The sequence below is a fragment of the Phocoena sinus genome, chromosome 11 (assembly GCF_008692025.1).
Source record: "Phocoena sinus isolate mPhoSin1 chromosome 11, mPhoSin1.pri, whole genome shotgun sequence".
Taxonomy (NCBI): Eukaryota; Metazoa; Chordata; class Mammalia; order Artiodactyla; family Phocoenidae; genus Phocoena; species Phocoena sinus.
This window is the reverse complement of record NC_045773.1, coordinates 65,573,162-65,593,309: the sequence shown is the minus strand read 5'-3', so window position 1 is coordinate 65,593,309 and position 20,148 is coordinate 65,573,162. Positions and strand designations below refer to the sequence as shown.

At 39.0% G+C, this 20,148-nt stretch overlaps 1 protein-coding gene across 16 annotated transcripts in view; it reads left to right on the top strand.

The window, feature by feature from the left end:
* Positions 1-1,932: 1,932 nt before the first annotated feature.
* The window catches only part of FKBP5 (FKBP prolyl isomerase 5), a 94,683-nt gene continuing 76,467 nt past the window's right edge, over positions 1,933-20,148 (top strand). For 5 of the 16 annotated variants that reach the window (XM_032649856.1, XM_032649855.1, XM_032649854.1 and 2 more), the window contains exon 1: positions 7,487-7,591. The gene's annotated coding sequence lies outside the window, so the exon portion shown is untranslated. Of the gene's footprint in view, positions 2,085-2,494; positions 2,633-2,736; positions 2,875-7,486; positions 7,592-20,148 lie in introns of those variants that run through there. The other 11 variants (XM_032649858.1, XM_032649857.1, XM_032649859.1 and 8 more) reach the window with 5 other exon arrangements.

The window sequence follows — 20,148 nt, the reverse complement described above, 5'->3', positions numbered from 1 at the left end:
CTGCAGCCATAGCCCACGTTATCTTTGCGTTCTGAAGGGCAGCAGTGCTTAGGGAAATTGCAAGCATGCGTGTTTCCAAATGCTGAGGCAGGCAAGTGCAGTGACCGGAGTGGTTTTCTGAGAGAGTGGGTGTGGCCAGCCAGGCTGCCATCGGAACTGTGGAACTGACCGTTCCCCACAGACTCTGGCCTAGGAAAAAAAAAAAAAAAAAGTCTGCAGCTGTATCTACAGGGCCTGTTGTTTTTTGCTGCGGTGTGTTACAACACAGCCTGGCAGCCTCCCGGTTCTTTCTGTCTTCCTCCTGGAAGAGCCTGGTCCCAGACCATGTGACATGGCCACACAGCCCTGCAGATTTGCCCACACTGTTCCTTGCTGTTCCCTCAGTTACTAGGCTTTTCCAGGTCTGCATTCTTTTGCTCCTGCTATTCCCTCCTCCGCACCCCTCCCCGGCCCCCGCCCAGGGGAGTTCCTTTCCTTCCTCTTCCACATCTGTCAGTCTGGCAAAAACACCATCTTTTAATACTTATCTTTTAAGACTCAGCTCTAGAGTCACCTCTTCCAGGCCTTTCCTGACTCTCCCAGGAAGAGCAAATTCCCCTCTCCTTGGAGTCATCCACTGGCCTATGCATAGCCACTCCCTATGCAGACATCTGTCACAGTCTCTGAAACATAAGGAGCACTGATATGCAATGTGGATGTCACTGTCTTTTAGGCTGAAGCCCTTAAGGATTGGGACAGTGTCCTCTCACCTCTGTATACCCTGCACACAGCACAATGCTTAATACTTGCTGTTAAAAAGTATAGTAGTAGATGCTTAATCAACTGGTGTTAGTATGCAGAGTAGTTTTAATCACCATTGTCTTACTGAATTAGTGCACAAATAAATTGTTTCAGTGACTCTCCCTGGCATCTGGTAAGAAGGGAAGCTTCTAGGCACTGAGACAGGGCCTTTGCCCTTGACGAGGTTTCAGTGTCAGCTCTAGCGGTTATTTCTGCAGGCAGCACCTCTTGAAGGCAGGGATGGTGATTTGTAGAAGCTCGTCATCAATACCTAAATGACGCAGGTGATATAGCTTAGACAGCAGTTGTGGAGCTAGGAGATGTTAGGTTTCCATAGGTAATTAATAAGCTCCATAGCTATGGGACTTCAGGTTTCTGTTTTCTCAAAAATGAGATTGAGCTAGCTACTCCCTAAGGCCCAGGTGGCTAGCTCAGTCCCCTTATCTGAATCTCTGGGTGGCCATTTCATTGGAGGGGACTGAGCACCTCCTGAAGCTGAGTTGCTCAGCAGGTCTACCCTTTCGCAGGTGTCAGAGAACACAGACATCTTTTAAGGCCCTTTGCTCTCTCAGTCACCTGGGATCTCTCATGTTTGAAAGGTAGAAAGCCACAGGAAAGCGTAGTCTTCACAGTCCCCGAGTGTCCAGAGGGAAGTGCTATGTGCTATGTGCTATGGTTCTCCAGGTGGGATTTTCCCCAGTTCCAAATGGACAACTTTGAGTTCCTGGTATTGTTTCCTGGGGCTAACCTCACACAAACAAGCCTGGTCTGTCACTCTCCATCCTCAGGGCAGGTCTAGTGGGCAGACAGGAGGGCAGAGCTTTCAGAGAGAGAGATCCGTATGCTTCTTTAGGCATTAGTTTTCCCGGAGATAAGGGATGGTGGGAGGGGTGTCGGTCAGTTTCCTCCATCCCTTCCCTCCAGCCCCCACAAAGGGCAAGGGCCAGACACGTGGGCTGACGGGGAGAGGCGGAGGTTACACCAAGGCGGAGGTGCAAATGGTCGGGGGCGGGGCCTTATTTGCATGGACGGCGCGCGGCCGCCAATCCGGACAGGCGGAGCGACAGCCCGCGCGCCTTTTGGGGGCGGACTGACAGCCCCGGGGCCCTATGGGAGGCGGGTCCTGCGGCCGGCGGGGGTGGGACGGCGCCGGGCGCTGCCCGGGGGATTCGGGCCGGTTCGCGGGCGCTGCCAGTCTCGGGCGGCGGCGTCCGGCGCGCGGGTGGCCTGCTGGGCGGGCTGAGGGGCAGTGGCTCGCGGGCTAGGCGGAGAGAGACAGAGCAGACGAACAACCGCGGCGATAGGTACTGGCTCCATGGCCGCAGGGATGGGGAGTGTGGTCGCTAAGCCCAGGGAGCCGAATTCCCTGCTTCGCGGTCCGGCCGCCGCTGCGCCGCCTCCTCGCCCCCTCACGCGGTTCCCCAGCCCGGGAGCGGCGCGTCGGGGCCAGGGGGGCCTGGGGAGCCCCCAGACGGGCGCGCTGGAGGCCCCTAGCTCCGCTGCGGGGCTCCTGTACGTCCCGCCGGGCCGCGGGGCAGGGGCTCCCTCCTGGAGGCGCGGAGCCGGCGGCTGCTGGAGCGGCTCCCCGCCCCCCGCCGCGCTTTCTCTCTCGGAGGCGAGGCCGGTCGCGCCCGCTGGTCCTCACCCGGCTTTTGTTTCCCTCCCGGGGGGACAGGTCACGGCTCCCGTCCGCGGCCCCCGACTCGCCCGAGGCCCGGCGCCCGTGACCGCGGCAGCCCGGAGCAGACGGCGGGACCGGCGGAGAGCCGGCAGGCGCGTGAACAGCAGCTGCCGCGGGCGGGAGAGAAACTTCGCTTTCCGGGGCCTGGGCGGCGGGAGAAGTGGAGCCGGGGTGAGCCGTGCACCGGGACGCCGTGGGCGCGATGGAGCCGCGCTCACCTGGCGGGCCAGCCGAGAGTGAGGATAACGGAGCGCCCCGTCGCCGCCGTCCTGGCTTTCGGTTTGCGCTCCCCGGGCGGTGGGTGTGGATGCGCGTTCACCGTTTTCACCTGCCGCCCAGGGACCAGTGACTGGGAACAGCATCCCCGCTCTCGGCCGCTCGTAGAGGGTGCGGGTGCGGCGGCGTTCTAACAGGTGATAATCCTAGTGCCAGGTGAAAGCCAGTGAAAAGTTGTTTCAGAGCTCAGTATTCAGTTCACTCTGGGACGTTATAACGCCTTCTCCCTTAATGATTTCTAAAAAGGTGTGCTGGCCGCAGTATAGTAGTCAAAACTAGTATTGATTGGGGAAAAAAAAAGGTGGGGGGCGGGTGTTGTCAGCGTGTAGATTGCCTTCTTTCCATTGACTTGCCGGGAGGAGCATCTTTGTAAAAATCGGTTTTTGTAGTGGTGGCGAAAGCATGCATAGTAAGGTACAGGTTGTAAATGGAGAATGCAGAACTCTAGATATCCTTCACTGTGGTTCAGGGTAGCGTGTACAACGTTTGGCCGCCATTCAGTAAATTCTTCATGAAGCAGTTTGAGCTCGTGGTTTTGGATTTACTTTACAGGAGTGGAATAAGGCTTAGCGTTGAATGGGAGCTTTCTTTGCCTCTCTGAGGGCTCACAGGAGTGTTTATTTTCGTTGTCTTACTGTTTTGTTAGATTTTAGACAAGGGAAAAGTTAAGGCATATTTTGGTTCAGTATTTTGAGTAGTCTGTGGGAATTCTCCCGCACCACACCCCCCGCCCCGCATAAGAGTTTTTTTTTTTTCCCCAAGGATACAGTTGAAAAACTTCTTATTCTTGCGGGAAATTTTTATTTGTTATACGTTTCACTTATTTTCTGTTTCTCTCTCTCCCATCTGACCTCACTTAACAATACAGTTATGGCCCTGACCAATTTAGGGCATCTATAGAAAAAAAAGTTTTTAAATAATGTATAATTACTTTAAAATATATTATGAAGGTTATTAATAACATTCATTTGTGAGGAGCAGTTGATTTAGATTACTCAGTTATTTTCTTCTAATATGTCTTTTTTATATCTATGCTGGGTATGATGTGTACTTAAGAGATGTAAGTTTAACTTCGTAAGGACAGTTATTTTAATTATGGTACTTTATTAGTGTTTCATTGAATAGTAATTTTAGTTACTTACGTAGCTAATTAGTAACACCTTTTAAAGGTGAACTCTTTAACCAGTAGTCTAGTTGTGACTACTTGGGATTTAAAAAAAATCAAAGATGGACTTTATAAAATGTTTTATTTCTCTAAAACAACAGGCTTATATGCTGTGAGGTCTTTGTCTTTACAATATTTAACAAAACAAGTGTGTTTCTGAATCTTCAATTTTTTTAGTGATGGGAATTTTGGGTGAATTTCTTTTTTAAAAACATGATTTTAGCCAGTTCAACATGAACATTTTAAAATATTGGATTAGGCAACTAGTGAAATCTTCAATTTTCCGTTTATCCTTGGATTGGAAAAGGATACATATTTTAGGTTGTTTTGTTTCCTAAAGGCTTCTTACCTTAGAACCAGTCTAGAGAAGGAAGAGCATCCTCTTTCTCTAGCTGTAGAAGAAGTTATTACTGTTGAAAGCTGAGTTGGCTTTTTGATGTTTAGTGAAGGTAGATTGTTTGAACAGTGACTCGTGCAGAGTGGGTTTTATTATGTATAAGTAGTTCTAAGGAATCTTATGAGACTGGGGTTATGGGTGATGTATATAATTGTCCTTTAAAGTGTATAGGAATATATTAGTTTAACTACTATGTGTAATTAGAAATTTTATAGTCATTATCCTATAATGATGCTTAAATATACCACATATCATAAATTAAAGCTATATTCCTTAGTTTTATTTACGTAAAGCAAATTTGGGGAACTTTAACTATGGAAGTGCCCTTTAATTAAAAGACTATTTTCAAATTCAGTTTTTACATATTTTAATTACTGATTGTTGTCCACTTTAACTTGCGGTAGACCATATCATAAAATTATCAACCACATTACAGCTTCAAAATTAAGCATAAGTTGAATTCTTGCATGTACACAATAAATGTTGGGAGTGTTTTTAAGTCACTGACCCTCAGGTGTGGCTCCTTTTTAGTTTGGGGGTGGGCAAATATTTTTGAATGAATAAAGCTACAAAAGAACAGGGACACATTAAACCAGCTAAATTTGAGGGTAGATCACATGATACTGTTAGACATTAATACTGCTTTATTTAACAGTAGTATGCATGCTGTATCTGTCATTAAGAATATTTTCTGTAGGCCTTTAATATAATTTCCCACAATTCCTAACAAAGAATCTATATTGTATATATTTTGGCACACTAAATTCTGTAATTATTTTATGCTGAACAATTAAATATTTTATACATTTTATAATTCTGAGACTGTGTGAACTTTCTAACCTAGCTGATTAGTAATTAGATTTTGTTTTACATTCTGAATTTTTTTACAGAGCATTTTTAACTTCTGACATTATGTCCCCAAAAGTGTAAGGAAAATTAAATCTACACTCACCAGAGATTAGGTGGACGTTGGTACGTAAATCACGTAACTATTGATTTAAAAACAGTAGCCACGGGACTTACCTTGGTGGTGCAGTGGTTAAGAATCTGCCTTAAAAAAAAAAGAATCTGCCTGCCAATGCAGGGCACACGGGTTCGAGCCCTGGTCCGGGAATATCCCACATGCTGGGGAGCAACTATGCCTGTGCGCCACAACTACTGAGCTGCACTCTAGAGCCCACGAGCCACAACTACTGAAGCCCGCACACCTAGAGCCCGTGCTTCACAACAAGAGAAGCCACCGCAGTGAGAAGCCCGCACACCGCAGCTAGAGAGAGCCCACGCCCAGCAACGAAGACCCAACGCAGCCAAAAATAAATAAATTTATTTAAAAAATATATATATATATGGTACATTTGAATTGTATGGTCTTGAAATTGTTCATTGTTTGGAAGGAAGAATAAAAGATGGAGAAAAAATCAAAGGCTAGAAGAGGTTTTTTTTTTCCCTTTTGTAGTTGCAAACCCTTCCTGAAGCAGATGATGGTAAATTTCTGGAACCGTTTGTAGTGTTCAGCCTCAGTCTTGGCAATTTATGTATGATGTTAAATAAGGAGCCATTCCTAGTCCCCTGAAAATGATCATCTGATTATCAAAAACAGGGCTGGAAATTTCAAATTGATCTCATCAAAAATCAGATTTGTGTGTATGTTTCTCAGTGTTCTATCTCTGGAAATTAAAGATCCTCCTCTACTGTCTGCCGAAAATTACACACAGAATTTGAAGGTTAGAATGTCTCTATCACAGACTTAATGCTCTAGTAAGATACTTTTTGGAACAGAAAACATCCTAGCCTTTTTCAGAATATACAGTGTTCTGAATGAGGATGAAATGGTCTTTACCCATGTTAAACATTAGCCAATGGAATTATTTCCATGTTTTTAACTTTTTAAAAAAGCAAGACAGTAAAATAGAATATTGACAGATTTTGGATTTGGCCCCTAGCATAAAAAATTATTACATGGTGGATGGTAATATTTAATGTTTTGAAATTCTAGTTTTTTTTTTTTTTTTTTGAAATTCTAGTTTGAGAAGGGGATTTGTTATGAGAAGAAGGGTATTTCATTGAAGCAAAACGGTAATTTACATGGAAAGAAATTTCTTTTGAATTAGTCTTAGGTTAAAACATAATACTTATTAAGAAAAATTGAAATGTCATCTTTCCTATCTTAAATTTACTTGCACTATGAACTTTATATGGTCTTTTTTTAAAAAATGAATTTATTTATTTATTTTTGTCTGAGCTGGGTCTTTGTTGCTGTGCACGGGCTTTCTTTAGTTGCGGCGAGCCGGGGCTACTCTTCATTGCGGCACGCCAAGGGCTTCTCATTGCTGTGGCTTCTCTTGTTGCAGAGCACAGGCTCTAGGCACCACGGGCTTCAGTAATTGTGGCTCGCAGGCTCTTAAGCATAGGCTCAGTAGTTGTGGCGCACGGGCTTAGTTGCTCCGTGGCATGTGGGATCTTCCTGGACCAGGGCTCGAACCCATGTCCCTGGCATTGGCAGGTGGATTCTTAACCACTGTGCCACCAGGGAAGCCCTATAAGGTCTTTTAAAATATCTTTGTTGGTCCTAGGTGGACCTCTCAGAATCCATTTGTAGAGAGACACACACACATATATATATACACAAACACATAAATATATACACACAGGTAGATAAAGTATCTATGCTGTATATATTTGCATTATATATGTAACTGTATGTTTGCTATATGTATACATATAAATCAATCCATCTATCTATACTGTGTGACTTCACAGGCTTATTTATATGTGAAACCTTTTTTATAAAAATGAAATCGTGCTACACCAAGAGGAATAAAGTACATGTACACAGAAAGACTGATAAAAATGTTCATAGCAGCTTTTTCACAATAGTAATGAACTAATGGTTCATACAGTGACATAGATGAATCTCAGAAATATTGTTCAGAGCAAGAGAAGCCAAACAAGTATGTACTATAAGATGCCATTTATAAAAAATACAGGAACAGGCCAAATTTAGGTATGGTGATAGAAATCAGAACAATGGTTTTTGGGTAAGGGCTGTGGATGACTGGAAAGGGGCAAAAAGGAACTTTTTAGGGTAATGGAAATATTCTATAACTTGATTTGGGAATCAAGCTATGGAATTCAAGTGTACACCTTTGGGGTAAGTTTTCATTTTCATGTAATTTTTAACTTACAGAACAGCTGCAAGACCAGTACGAGGAACTTCCAGATTCACCAACTGTTGGTGTATACATTTGTTCACATTTACCCAGCTGAATACTTAAGATCCGTGCATTTTATGGTATGTAACTTTTACTTTCATAAGGAAAAAAAACTATAAAAATTTGTTGAAGATGAGGAGAATGACCCTGTTATCTGAAAAAAGTGAAATACCTCAATTTGAAATTAAGCAGTGCTTTAATAATGATGTAGGAGAAGAGAATTACTGACAGTCTTTTGTCTCTACATATATGTATCTATGCTGCTTCTCTTTGAAGTTTCATGGCAACATATTTCTGTTAGAAGAGACAAGATCCTGTAAATAATTCAAGGCAAACTGCCAGCTAGGAAACTGTGCTTTATTTTGTTATCCTGTGTAAGTCACCTAGGGAATGAGACTGATACCTAGCGATAGCTTCCTGGGAATTGATAATTCCTGTTAAGAGAGTTGCACACCAGTGTGCTACGTTTTGCACAAACGTGCAGTCTTTACTGTCCTGGAACTCACCAGACAAAGAAGAGGCAAACAAAGCTGGTTGTCATTTGTGGGTGGTATTTATAGTAGGGGGAAGGATTGGTGCTTGTAAACCATATAAACTAATCTTGATCGTAGGTTAAGTGGTAAATCTAAGGTGGTGAATTTGACGCTCACTGTTAGTTTAAACTGTAATTTAAATAGGTTTAATTTAAAGCAAATCACTCTACAGCAGCCCTAAAACTATGTCAGTTGTTTAAAACGTTAGCTTTTTTTCTCGACTTACTATTTTATATAATCTTAAATATGTGTTCTTCACAATTTAGGATTGGGCATTATTTATGGATATTCATTTTTTAATCAGTTTTTTGCATCCACATAAGAAATTTGTTTATTTGGTTATTTACTAGAGTGGAATATGATTTGACGTAACAGAATGACTAGCCAGCAGTTTCAGCAAATTAATCATTGATAACTGGGGATGAACATTTATGTTGCCTTTACTAACAAAAACCATACATTTATATGGTCTATATATTTTTCTTTAACAAATATAAGTTCTTTGAAGAGAAAAATGACAAATGTCCAACTCATCCAACATGGATAAAAGGAGGACTTTCTCCATTTAATGAACATATTCATTTTCCTTTGAAATGACAGGGCCTTATCTCCCTTTCATACACAGTAAATTTCATTGGTCTATTGAGCATGAATAAAACATTATTTGAAAAGTTTTTAGAATTTTGTTTTGAGTTGTCAAACCCTAACTGCAGATAGAACTTTTAAAATATCTGTAGGTAGCCTTTTTTTTTTAGACTTTTTTATTATAAAAGTTTTAAACATATCCAGAACTGGAGAGAATAATAATGAACCGCCATATACCCATTCTTCAGATTTATTAATTATCAACATTTTGGTTAGTGTGCTTTTAAAAATTGATACATTCTCACAAATATTGTAAAATAGTAGTGGTATTAGTGTACCAGTTTTTTCTCTCAATTTTTTTCAAAAGTTTCGTTGTAAATAGAGAAATCTGAAAAGCAGTGTGTTTTATTTAACTCAGAGACTTAACTTTGGACAATCAGTAATTATGAAACTATTTTTATTCTAAGTTCCTTTCTGTCAATTCATAGCCTGGAAAAGAAAGATTAATTTTTTAGCCTTTTATTTATAATAAATTAGTCCAAATATTCTAATCTATAGAATAAGGTAGTACTGTTCATCTGGTAAGTTAGATTATCTTCAAAGTGTAGTGTCTGAGGAATGCTGTTGTCTAAATGTTTTGCTGTTACTTTCTCTTTCTCTAAAAACTCAGTCATTGCTGTGCTTTTTTAGGCTCCAAATGTATATCTTATGTCTAAACTCCAGGCCTTGCAAAACTGAGGCCCAAATTTTCACTTATGTCTTGAAACTAAATATGTTTAAATACCATCTCTGTAGCAACTGCACACCAACACCCCCTCTCTCCACCCCCAGTCAAAACGCTTCTCTTCCTGACTTTCCTCTTTAGCTGTTTGTGACACCATTATTCTTACTGGTCATTTTTTACTCTTCCTTTGCTTCTTAAGCTCAGTGAGCCACTAAATCACTTTGTTTTTAAATGTCTTTTTATCTTTTCGTCCTTTTTCATTTCCACTCCAGTTGTCCTAATTTGGGTAACATGTTAGCAGGAAGTTATCCCTAATCTGTAATGAACTTCATACATATCAAAATTAAGATATGTTCCTAAAGTAAAATAGGGCATTTTCTTCCCTTTCAGAGAAGGCTTCAGTCAGTCTTATAAGCAAACACGTAATTTTTAAGGGCTAGGAAATCATTATATTTAAACCAGGGTGATAGAGACAATTTCCAAATCACTCAGCTCTAATAACCTCGTGAACGATGGCCAGCAGGGCCCACAGTTTATCAAGGGATATAGGCAGCAGACTTTCTTGGACCACAGAAATAGCCCAGAATGAGTTCCTTCCAGCAGAATATCTGCAGGTGCTTTGCAGTGGGGGAAATACTGAGTGTATATAACAAACTTTCAGGACTTCTTGTGTTTTTATGGTAAAAATGAAGATCTGTGGGTTTACCCAAAAACCCTTCTATTCCTTGTGGCATATTTCCTGACCAAGATAGTTCTTATCAAAAAGCCATTGTGCTGAAAGTGACATGATACTCTTACCTCATTACTTTCCCTTCTTTTTACAGGCTCCTAGAATTGACGGTTGTCAGAAAGATAGGAACCTGAGGTTAGTTGGAAAGATATAAAATAGAAATGGGAAAATAAGTGATATCCATTCTGCTTCCCACTAGCAGTTGTCCACCCTCCAGTGGTCTTGGGCCTGAGTCCTTTACAGATGGATTGTAGCTTATCAGCTTGGCTTGCTTTTGGTCAGCTTATGGAGCTCTTTCTTCTTTCCGCTCTTCTGGGAAATGTTTGAATTTCTTCCTTGTAGAAATCAAGACCCAATTTAAGATTACTGACTTTGGGGATAAGAGAATAAAATTTGATATTGTTTTAGATAATCCAGAATACCTGATTATTTTCTTCTATGAGAAGTAGGAATAATATGGGGATTCTGAGATGCTTATGCAGAAATTAATTTAATAGTTATTACGAGTGGAAAATGGAAGAGAAAATTACACCGTTTCTAGGAAGCCTAGTATAGTAGGCATAGACAGGGATGAGATTCAGGAGTGTTGCTACATGATCTTACATGATCTACTTAACCTTACCGAGCCTTATATTAATTGTAAAATGAATGGGTTGGATTAGATAGTGTTTTAAGGTCTTTTTGCAGCTCTGAAATTCTAAAATGAGTGGTTTTTCAGGGGAAAAACTCCTGATTTATATACTGTTCCTGGTTAATGATTTTTTCAGTAATTGTTTCACCTACGTATTTTTCTGTTTCCATTAGAAGTTAGGAAAATAATTAAAGGAGTCAGCATTTGCAAAATGAATTAGATTTTAGTGTTTTCATCTATCTACATCTCTCTACTGGATTTATTCTGGACTCATTTTCACCTTCTATTTGTGTCCACTTTCCTGCTTTTCTTGCTTTTTCTTTGCTATACAGTGTGACTTTCATCTCCCTCTTTTTGCTGCTTCTCCTTGCTACTGGTTTTTTCTAGCTGTCCATTGCCCATATTTCATTATGGACATGGAATTCGCCAAATAGACCCTTGAGTCTGAGCTACTGATAAATTTAGACATCCTAATAGTTGTCAGGATTAGTGGGATCCTTCTACTCGATAATACAGAAACTAGAGAGATTAGTCCTAGGGTAGAGGGAGTGGGGGAAGCCTGAAGGGAGAAGGAAGGGGATGGAAGAGTTTCCAAGGATTATTTAGATATTTTGATTTAAAATATAAGTTAAAATCTTCCTTAAGTTTTGATGATGGTGGCTCTGCCTGTGATATCAAAGTTTGGTCCTGAAGTCTTAGTGCACTGTGAGTTTCATCAGGGCAGCAGCTGTGCCTCTAATTCTGAATCCTTGGTGTTCAGCATAGTGCTGCAGAGTAAGCGAAAGTTGAACTGAGTTGTTGTTAGGACTGCTTCTTTCTTCAGGGTGTTCTGTGGTTGGCTGGAGATTAAGATTCTGGTTAGACCCTTAAGTAAGACTGTCACCACCACTTTGTGATATGGGACAAGATATGTAGCTTCTCTCTAAGCTCAGTTTCCTCATCTATAATAATAGGAGGTGCAGGCAGTATTAATACCTACCTAAGGGTTGTGAGGAATAAATGAGACAATACAAATAAAGTCCTTAGCCCAGAACCTGGCATATGTCTTCAATAAATATTAAATGCTATTATAGTTTCATTAATAAGCACTTTTGTATTCCAGATAATAAGTTCTGTTAGGTTCTAAGTAGCGTTGTTACAGAATAAGACAAGATCCTGTCCTTAGAAAAGATAGAACATGTGCACAAAATATAAATAACAACCTAGGTCTTGTGGTAAGTGACAAAGGAGTGGTTTACTTAAGGTCTCAAGAGGCAGGAATAATTGCTAAGCAGGTGAGAACTTCAGGAAGGTGACAGAGCTCCACCTAAGCCTTGTAGGACTAGTTAGCAAGTTAGGAGGACAGGCTCCTTGGAGCCAGTTTGCCTGTGTTGGAATCCTGACTCTGCTACTGTGTAATCTTTAGCAAGTTACTTGACCTTCTTCCTAGGATTGTTGAGAGAATTAAATGAGTTTATATATGTCAAGTGCTTAGAATGGTGCCTCAAACATGGTTAGAGCATGAAAAATTGTTATTATAAATTGGAGAAGGGAGAAAGCATTTGACAGAACACTGAGTGACAGTGAAGGGGAGATTTCATAGGTTTGTCTGAAATGATGAAGCCAAATGGACTGGAGGGAATAACCTGTTGGAAAATAGTGAGTGATTATGTTAGGGCAGAATTATGAATGATTAAGCCAGGGAGTATGGCATCTTTTCCATATGTACTGGGGGAACTTGGGAAGATTTCTTGGGTTATTTGTAAAACATTCTTGTGTGTTACAAGTAACATTTCTAAGTCTGTATCTCTAGCACTTCTCACTATCTTTCCTGATGTCATATAACTGAAACTACTATCATACTAATTTTGACGATGAAGCTCATGATCCTCTATTCTGAACCATTATGCCTCTTTAATTTGTCCATTTGTTTTTGTAAACATGTATTTTGGGCTTTCTCTTTTTCTCTCCATATTCTAGTTGTTTACATAATTCTTATTCCTTTTCTCCAGAGTTTAGTGGGTTTCTGCTATTTACCTCTCTGTCCTCAAAAATCCCAGTCTAGATCCTAAATCACCGAAGTCATAAAGTAGAAAGGGCCAGGGAGAGGGAAAAAGGGGGAGGAAGGTAGGGAAGTATGCTCTAGTCCAGCAGTCTTATTGTACAGATGAGGACGTTGAGGTCCAGAGGAAGTAAAGTCAGGATCCACAGCTAATTAATTAGTGGCCTGTACCTTTCAGAGCTAAACTAGGGCTGCTTTTTTACTGTCGTCCTAGTATGACTCTTAACCATCTGGGTGGGAATTACAGTAGTATTACCAATAATCTTTCTACTAACAGCTATCAAACACCAAGGTAAGAAATAATTTTACTGCCAGGAATAATGTGGTAATAATTCACTCTATTCTTAATGAGAAGCCCATGATCACACTTCTTGGACAGGCATTACTATTCTTAAAGTAATATTTAAAACCAAGGCTCCAGGGCTTCCCTGGTGGTGCAGTAGTTAAGAATCTGTCTGCCAATGCAGGGGACATGGGTTCGATCCCTGGTTTGGGAAGATCCCACATGCCACGGAGCAGCTAAGTCTGTGTGCCACAACTAATGAGCCTGCGCTTTAGAGCTGTGAGCCACAATTACTGAAGCCTGTGCACCTACAGCCCGTGTTCTGCAACAAGAGAAGCCACCGCAATGAGAAGCCTGCGCGCTGCAAGGAAGAGTAGCCCCTGCTCACTGCAACTAAAGGAAACCCACGCGCAGCAGCGAAGACTCAAGGCAGCCAAAAATAAATAAAATAAATTTATTTAAAAAAATAAAATCAAGGCTCCAAAATCTTCTTTAGGAACAAAAGGGTTCCTTTCTTTTATTTTTGGAGTTGGAAATTATAACTATAATAGTGTTGTAAACATAAATATCATTCTCAAAAAAAAGTGGACTTCTGTTTCTGTCATGGTGGAACACAGGTTCTTTTAGAGTGATTGATAGTCCAGTAAGATTAGCATGAAAAGTTGGGAACTATTGTACTTTCACCTCACAGCCCCCAGCCGTGTACTTCTACTAGTACAGTAGTCTCTAAGTTTACATCTTCTTTCGTCTCTTACATTTTACCATATGCCACACATAATGGTGAGAAACCTATTTAAGCATTGTTTTCTTCTATATTGTTTTCCTACCTAAATGCAATGTGATAGAATGTCTTTTATAAAGCCCTAAGCTTAGTGTCTGGACACTCTAGTTACTCAATAAATACTCCCTTCCCTTTTTACAGAGCACGTAATTTTTTCTCATTAATGTCAGTTCCTCATCTCCAAATCACTGTCACACTACTTTTCTTCCCTTGAAATGTCTTGTTTTAAATTTGACAAGATGCTGTCCTTGCATTTTGAAAATTTGTGTGACGTACAAATACGTTTTAGTCACTTTAAGCATAATTTTGTCATAAAATTATTTCACAGCTAGTAATCTTTTCAGGTTCTATATTCTTTCCCATGATTAAAGAAAGAAAAAGTGGCATGGGTTACATAAAAATACCCTAGACCTCTCTGCTCATCCTGCCATATTCCTTAAAAAAAAAAAAAAAAAAAAGACTTCTAACTGGATTCATTTTTACTGAAATACTAATTTTTCTTTATCATTTTCAAACACTGTGAAGTTGGATTGTATAATACACAAATATATATACAAAAGAATTTTTTCCGTGTCCTCAGTGCTTTGTATCAGATCACTTAGTTGTATTTCCCATGGTTTGGTTTCTTTTTCCTGTCTTCATTTTTCTGAAGGGAGAAGGGATTTTTTTCTCTCTTATGATCTGTGACTTGTTTTGTATTTAGATGATTACTCTTTATAACAAATTTTAACTTCTATTTGTGCTATTGGGGGGAAGAGAAATGCTTCAAAATTAAATTTTAGATTTCTTTTTTGAGGGCTGTGTGTGTGTGTGTGTGTGTGTGTGTGTGTGTGTGTTTCTCTCAGCCCCTTCAGATAATATATAGGAATTTGTTTCTGTTTTTAAATCTTTTTTATGTTGAACTGTTTTATTGTTTGAAAGAAGTCTTTTAAGCTATATTTTATGAGTGGTTACTAGCCTTTCCTTGTAAATTTATATAGTAATAGTACTATAAATTCTACTCTATATAACTATATGTTATATATAATACTGTATTATATATGTTATATATATAGCATAAATATATATTAATACTATGCTGTATATAGTATATAATAATACTATATAAATTATATAGTAATTTATATAGTAATACATTTTGCTGTTAACTTCATCCTTAGAATATTAAGTTTTTTGTAATTTAACTTATTTGGGTATGTCTTGCAATTCTCATATGTTGAGAGAGGAAGGAACAATTGGTTTTTGTAACTCTTATATAAATTACTTGGCTGTCTTCCATTTATTATCATTTTCTTTTTTTTAATTTATGGCTTCTAAAAGTGAAGAGCTTTAATATTATGCATTCTTGTAGACCGTAGTCTTTGTTACAAAATGTGCTCATTTCTCTTTTCCATGTTTAATATGACTATGCTTAGGTTTTCTGTTTAATTCATGGTGTATTTTTGTTTAGTTTTTGGCTGGATTTGTCAGTTTGGGTTGTAGTTTCTTTTCACCTTCGTGTTGTTTTTGTTCATTTTCTTAATATCTCATTTTATCTCCACTTAACAAACTTTTTGGTATTACCATATACTGAATATTTTAATATGTGTGTGTGTCTGTAGTTTCTAAACAAGTGTGACCGAGTTTCCCTCTTTTCTTAAGATTCCTAGGCTATTTAAATATTTTTATACCTGTTGTCTATTTTGCATCTAAAATGCTGATAACAGTAAATAAGATTTCAGTACACTTTATGTGAGTTAATTTTTTATGACAATCTAGCTTTGCCAGACCAATTTTGTTAGTAAATTAAAAACATTTAAAAATTACTAATCCTCCTAATCTAGTGTCCCTCATTTAGTAATTTGTTTTGATCCTTGTGTCATTTTATGAGTCTTTTATTTGGAAGACTTGCCAGTGACTTCTAAAAGTGAATCATGAATTATGTGAAACAATTAACTTTGAAAGGGGAAAATAACTATACATTTTAGGACCTACATTTTATATAAATTGGGTTTTGTTTTTTTTTTTCCTGCGGTACGCAGGCCTCTCACTGTTGTGGCCTCTCCCGTTGCGGAGCACAGGCTCCGGACGCGCAGGCTCAGCGGCCATGGCTCACGGGCCCAGCCGCTCCACGGCATGTGGGATCCTCGCAGACCGGGGCACGAACCCATGTCCCCTGCATTGGTAGGCGGACTCTCAACCACTGCGCCACCAGGGAAGCCCCATTTTATATAAATTGGATTAACAGATTATTCAGTGATGTAAAGATATCTTTTAAATTGTTTCTGTATACTCTGTATTCATTGAAAAGATTTGATAGCTTGTAATTAAAACTAAAAAGGCAAGAAACATTAAAAACAAAGTCAGAAATTCAGCATAAATCACTTGAGAAATAATGAGCAGGATGAGGGAGTGGAAAGAAATCTTTACAGCAATAATCTGAGGCAAAATATTTTCTGTATTTGAACATTAAATTTAGCTCTGAGCTTCCTGGCAAGCAGGAGAAAAAAGGAAACAGGATGGGTTTCACAGTTATTGTCTGATAAAGAAAGCTTATCAGTTTTTCATGGGAGAGAAACTTTTTCTGAGTTCTAAGTTATAAAAAGAGGTTATGTGAATTCTTAATAAGGAATATAATTTATATTTCCATTTTATAGCTTAATTCCTGCTATTGCTGTGTTAGCTGTGATATACCATTTATATGCACTGTAGTTATATTTGGTCATATTAAGTTCACATCCACTGTTGTCAGGAGTGGAAATACCATGGCTAGGGTGTGTTTATGTATTGCCTCTAGAATTGTAACCATTGACGAACAGGAAACTGAAAGCTAAAAGTTCAGGAAATGTATTGTATTTAGACTTTGTGGAAAAAATATATATGATACTTAACTACTGAAATCCATGGCTGTTTGAAGACTGAAAAATTTATGTGTGCATTTAGTTAGAGAATAATATTATGGATTCTTATAACAATGCTGTCAGATGCTTAAATATGATAATAAATACAGTATGCACATTGTGTGCCAGGAAAATTGTGCAATGCTAGAAAAAATGCAATGGATTATAATATGTGTTCAGCTATACTCTCAAGAAATAAAACAGCTGGCACAGCAGTTGAATTCTTCAAGGATATCTTATTTTCAGAGAATTACAGAGCTTTGGTTTTAGTTTTAGTTCCAGGGAAGGAGAGGTCCCTGTTTTACAAGACAGTCCATTTCACTCTTAGGAAATTCTAATGGTTAAGTTTTATTTTCTCATATTGCATTGAAGTTTGTTCCCCTGTAATTTATTAATATACTCTATAGTTTTCTTAGTGTTGAAAGGAAAATGGTTAACTGATAAAAATTATTATTTTTAATAAAGGTGATTTTAAAAATTTATTTATTTATATTTATTTTGGCTGCTCCGGGTCTTAGTCGTGGCACGTGGGATCTAGTTCTCCTACCAGGGATCGAACCTGGGCCCCCCTGCATTGCGAGCGTGGAGTCCTACCCACTGGACCGCCAGGGAAGTCCCGATAAAAATTATTTTAAAAGTTAAATATATTTCAAATGCTTGGGTTTGGGGTTTTGTTTGTTTGTTTTAGGATTGTGGCATTTTAGGTGCCTCATGAAATACTACCTGTAGGAGCTTTATTTTTGAAGTTGTTTAAAAGATTTCTGTCAGATCATAAGTGATTAACATATATGCTGCGTAACCTGTATTACTGTTTTTGTACTTAACTATTTTAACAGGATGTGATTTATATGGTTTCAACATTCTTTGAGACAGCATCAAGTTTTAATAGCTTTTTAGAAATGGGAATTTTCTAATATTGTATTTTTGTTGCTGTTCTGTTTCAACAAAAGTGATCAATTATGACTGTTTTCACTGCCAGTTTTGTGATTTGAAGTTATAGTCACACAAAATATTCAGGGACCACATTAAATGAGAATTCTATTTATTACAAAGTTCTTTTAGGAAATTTAGCTGTATTATATGTCAGCACTTATAATCATTTGAATAGCCTCATTAAAATTAGCCTCTTTTCAGGATTGATTTGGATTTGGATCTGTTAGGGTCATGTGTTCACCTCTGAACTGTTGGGGTGGCCAAGGGGATAAGAAGCTCTGACTGGCAAAGACTGGGGATTGGGCCCACCCCAGGAGGTGAGGAGCAGTGATTCCCCAGTGGAAAGTCCCAGAATGCTGTTTGCAGCAGAGGGTGGAATGGGCTCTGGGCTGACAAAACAAGGAGTCTCGACAAGGCCAGACCATAAACGGCCTGGTATAATGGGTTAGGGGCTTGGACTTGAGGCAGTAGCTGATCTGTTGTTGCAACAGAAGGTTCTTTTCAAGAACAACTTTTACTTCCTTCTTATTGTGTAGTACATGGTTATTGTAGAAGAATTTAGTAAGTAAATATAAATCAATGAAGAAAATAAAAATTTCCTATAATGTTTTTTCTTTTGAATTTTCTTAGCTAATTTCCCTTAAATTTTATTTAACATCTAAATTACTTTCTAAATTTTGTTTATTTGAAATGGTGCTTGTTCAATTGTTCTTTCACAAATTCTGTTTCTGTTAACTTTTAAAATTAATTATGAAGGAAATAGGAGTTAATAACATTTAAAGCCTTTGTTTTTGTTTGATATAATTATTCTATTAATTTGTTTCTATTTTATGGGAAACCGTAGGCATAATGGGCATAATGAGAACACAGACCTGGAAGTCAGTGGTTCTTACAGGAGAAACAGGAAAAATGGAGCAAAGACTAGGTCTGTCTTGTTCACGGTTATGGCAGTATCATCAGGCACAATGCCTGGCATATAGTAAGTGTTCCATAAATAGTTGCTGAATGAATGGATGAGTTTCTCATTAAGCACTTTGAGTAGCTCATATTTCCTGCACTATGGATAATCAAGATCAATTATATTCATCCAAAGTTAAGAGTCTTTGCTGTGCTCTGCCCTTTTTTAAAAATGAAAATTGAATAAATCGATTGTTTTAAAAGATACATATGTGTGTATGTACATGCACACACACACAGTACAAAAGTAAAAATCCCTTGTTTCTTCCCCTGAATCCCATTCTCCAGAATTTGCTACTATTAATGGTTGGTATATTTTTTCTAGATATTTTCTTGCATTTACAAATGTATATGCATTTTTTCATACAAGTAGAATAGTAATTTACACTGTTGTATAACTTGCTTTTTCCCCTCTTCATGCCATTCTTAAACATCTTTCCCTATCAATTCATATATAACTGCTTCTTTATTTTTTTATTTTTAAAATTTTTATTTATTTATTTTTGGCTGCATTGGGTCTTTGTTGCTGCGTACGTGCTTTCTCTAGTTGCGGTGAGTGGGGGTTACTCTTTGTTGCGGTGCGTGGGCTTCTCATTGCAGTGGCTTCTCTTGTTACGGAGCATGAGCTCTAGGTGCGCAGGCTACAGTAATTGTGGCTCGCAGGCTCCGGAGCGCAGGCTCAGTAGTTGTGGCACGTGGGCTTAGTTGCTCCGCGGCATGTGGGATCTTCCTGGACCAGGGCTGAAACCCGTGTCCCCTGCATTGGTAGGTGTATTCTTAACCACTGTGCCCCCAGGGAAGTCCTGCTTCTTTATTTTTAATTGCTGTATAATATTCCATTGTGGAGATATATAATAATAGTCAATTAAGGAAATTTCAGTTGTTCCCCCCCCTTTTTTTTTTAACCATTACAACAGTGTTTACTATTCCTTCCACATATAATTTGTTTTCTTCTGTGAGAATATCTATAGGTAATTTCCCAGAAGTGCTATTGCTGGGCTAAAGGATATTTGCACTTACACTTTTTATAGATGTTGGAAAATTCACCCTTAAAGATAGTATACTACTTTGCACTCTCATTTAAGGGTATGAGGTGTTATTTTTTGATAACTACATACTTCCATTCTGTGGATTAGAAGCGTTCAGCTTTTGAAGATGAATCCTCATGGTAATTTGAGTTGTCAGAAGATGATGGATTAAGTCATATATTCCCACTGCCTGACATAAGTAGTTGAAGTCAAGTGAAAGATGGTGGACTGTACTCTACAGACCTGTAGTGTGCATTGCACTGATCCAGATGTGGAAGATCAAGTTGTTGGTTTTCTAGGGTTTTGTCTCCTTAGTATGTTTAAGCTAAACGTTCATGAGTGACAGTCTGGAGGGGTGGAAGGACCTGAGTGCTGATTTGAGAAGTTTAGTTTTATTATGCTGGGGAACTCTTTTAAGTCCTTGAATTGGGGTGTGTACCGTGTGAGAGAGGTTTACTGGCAGTATGTACAGAATGAATAGAAGGGAGTAGGCTGGAGGTAGGCAGGTCAGCTGGAGGGCTGTGGTGACTCA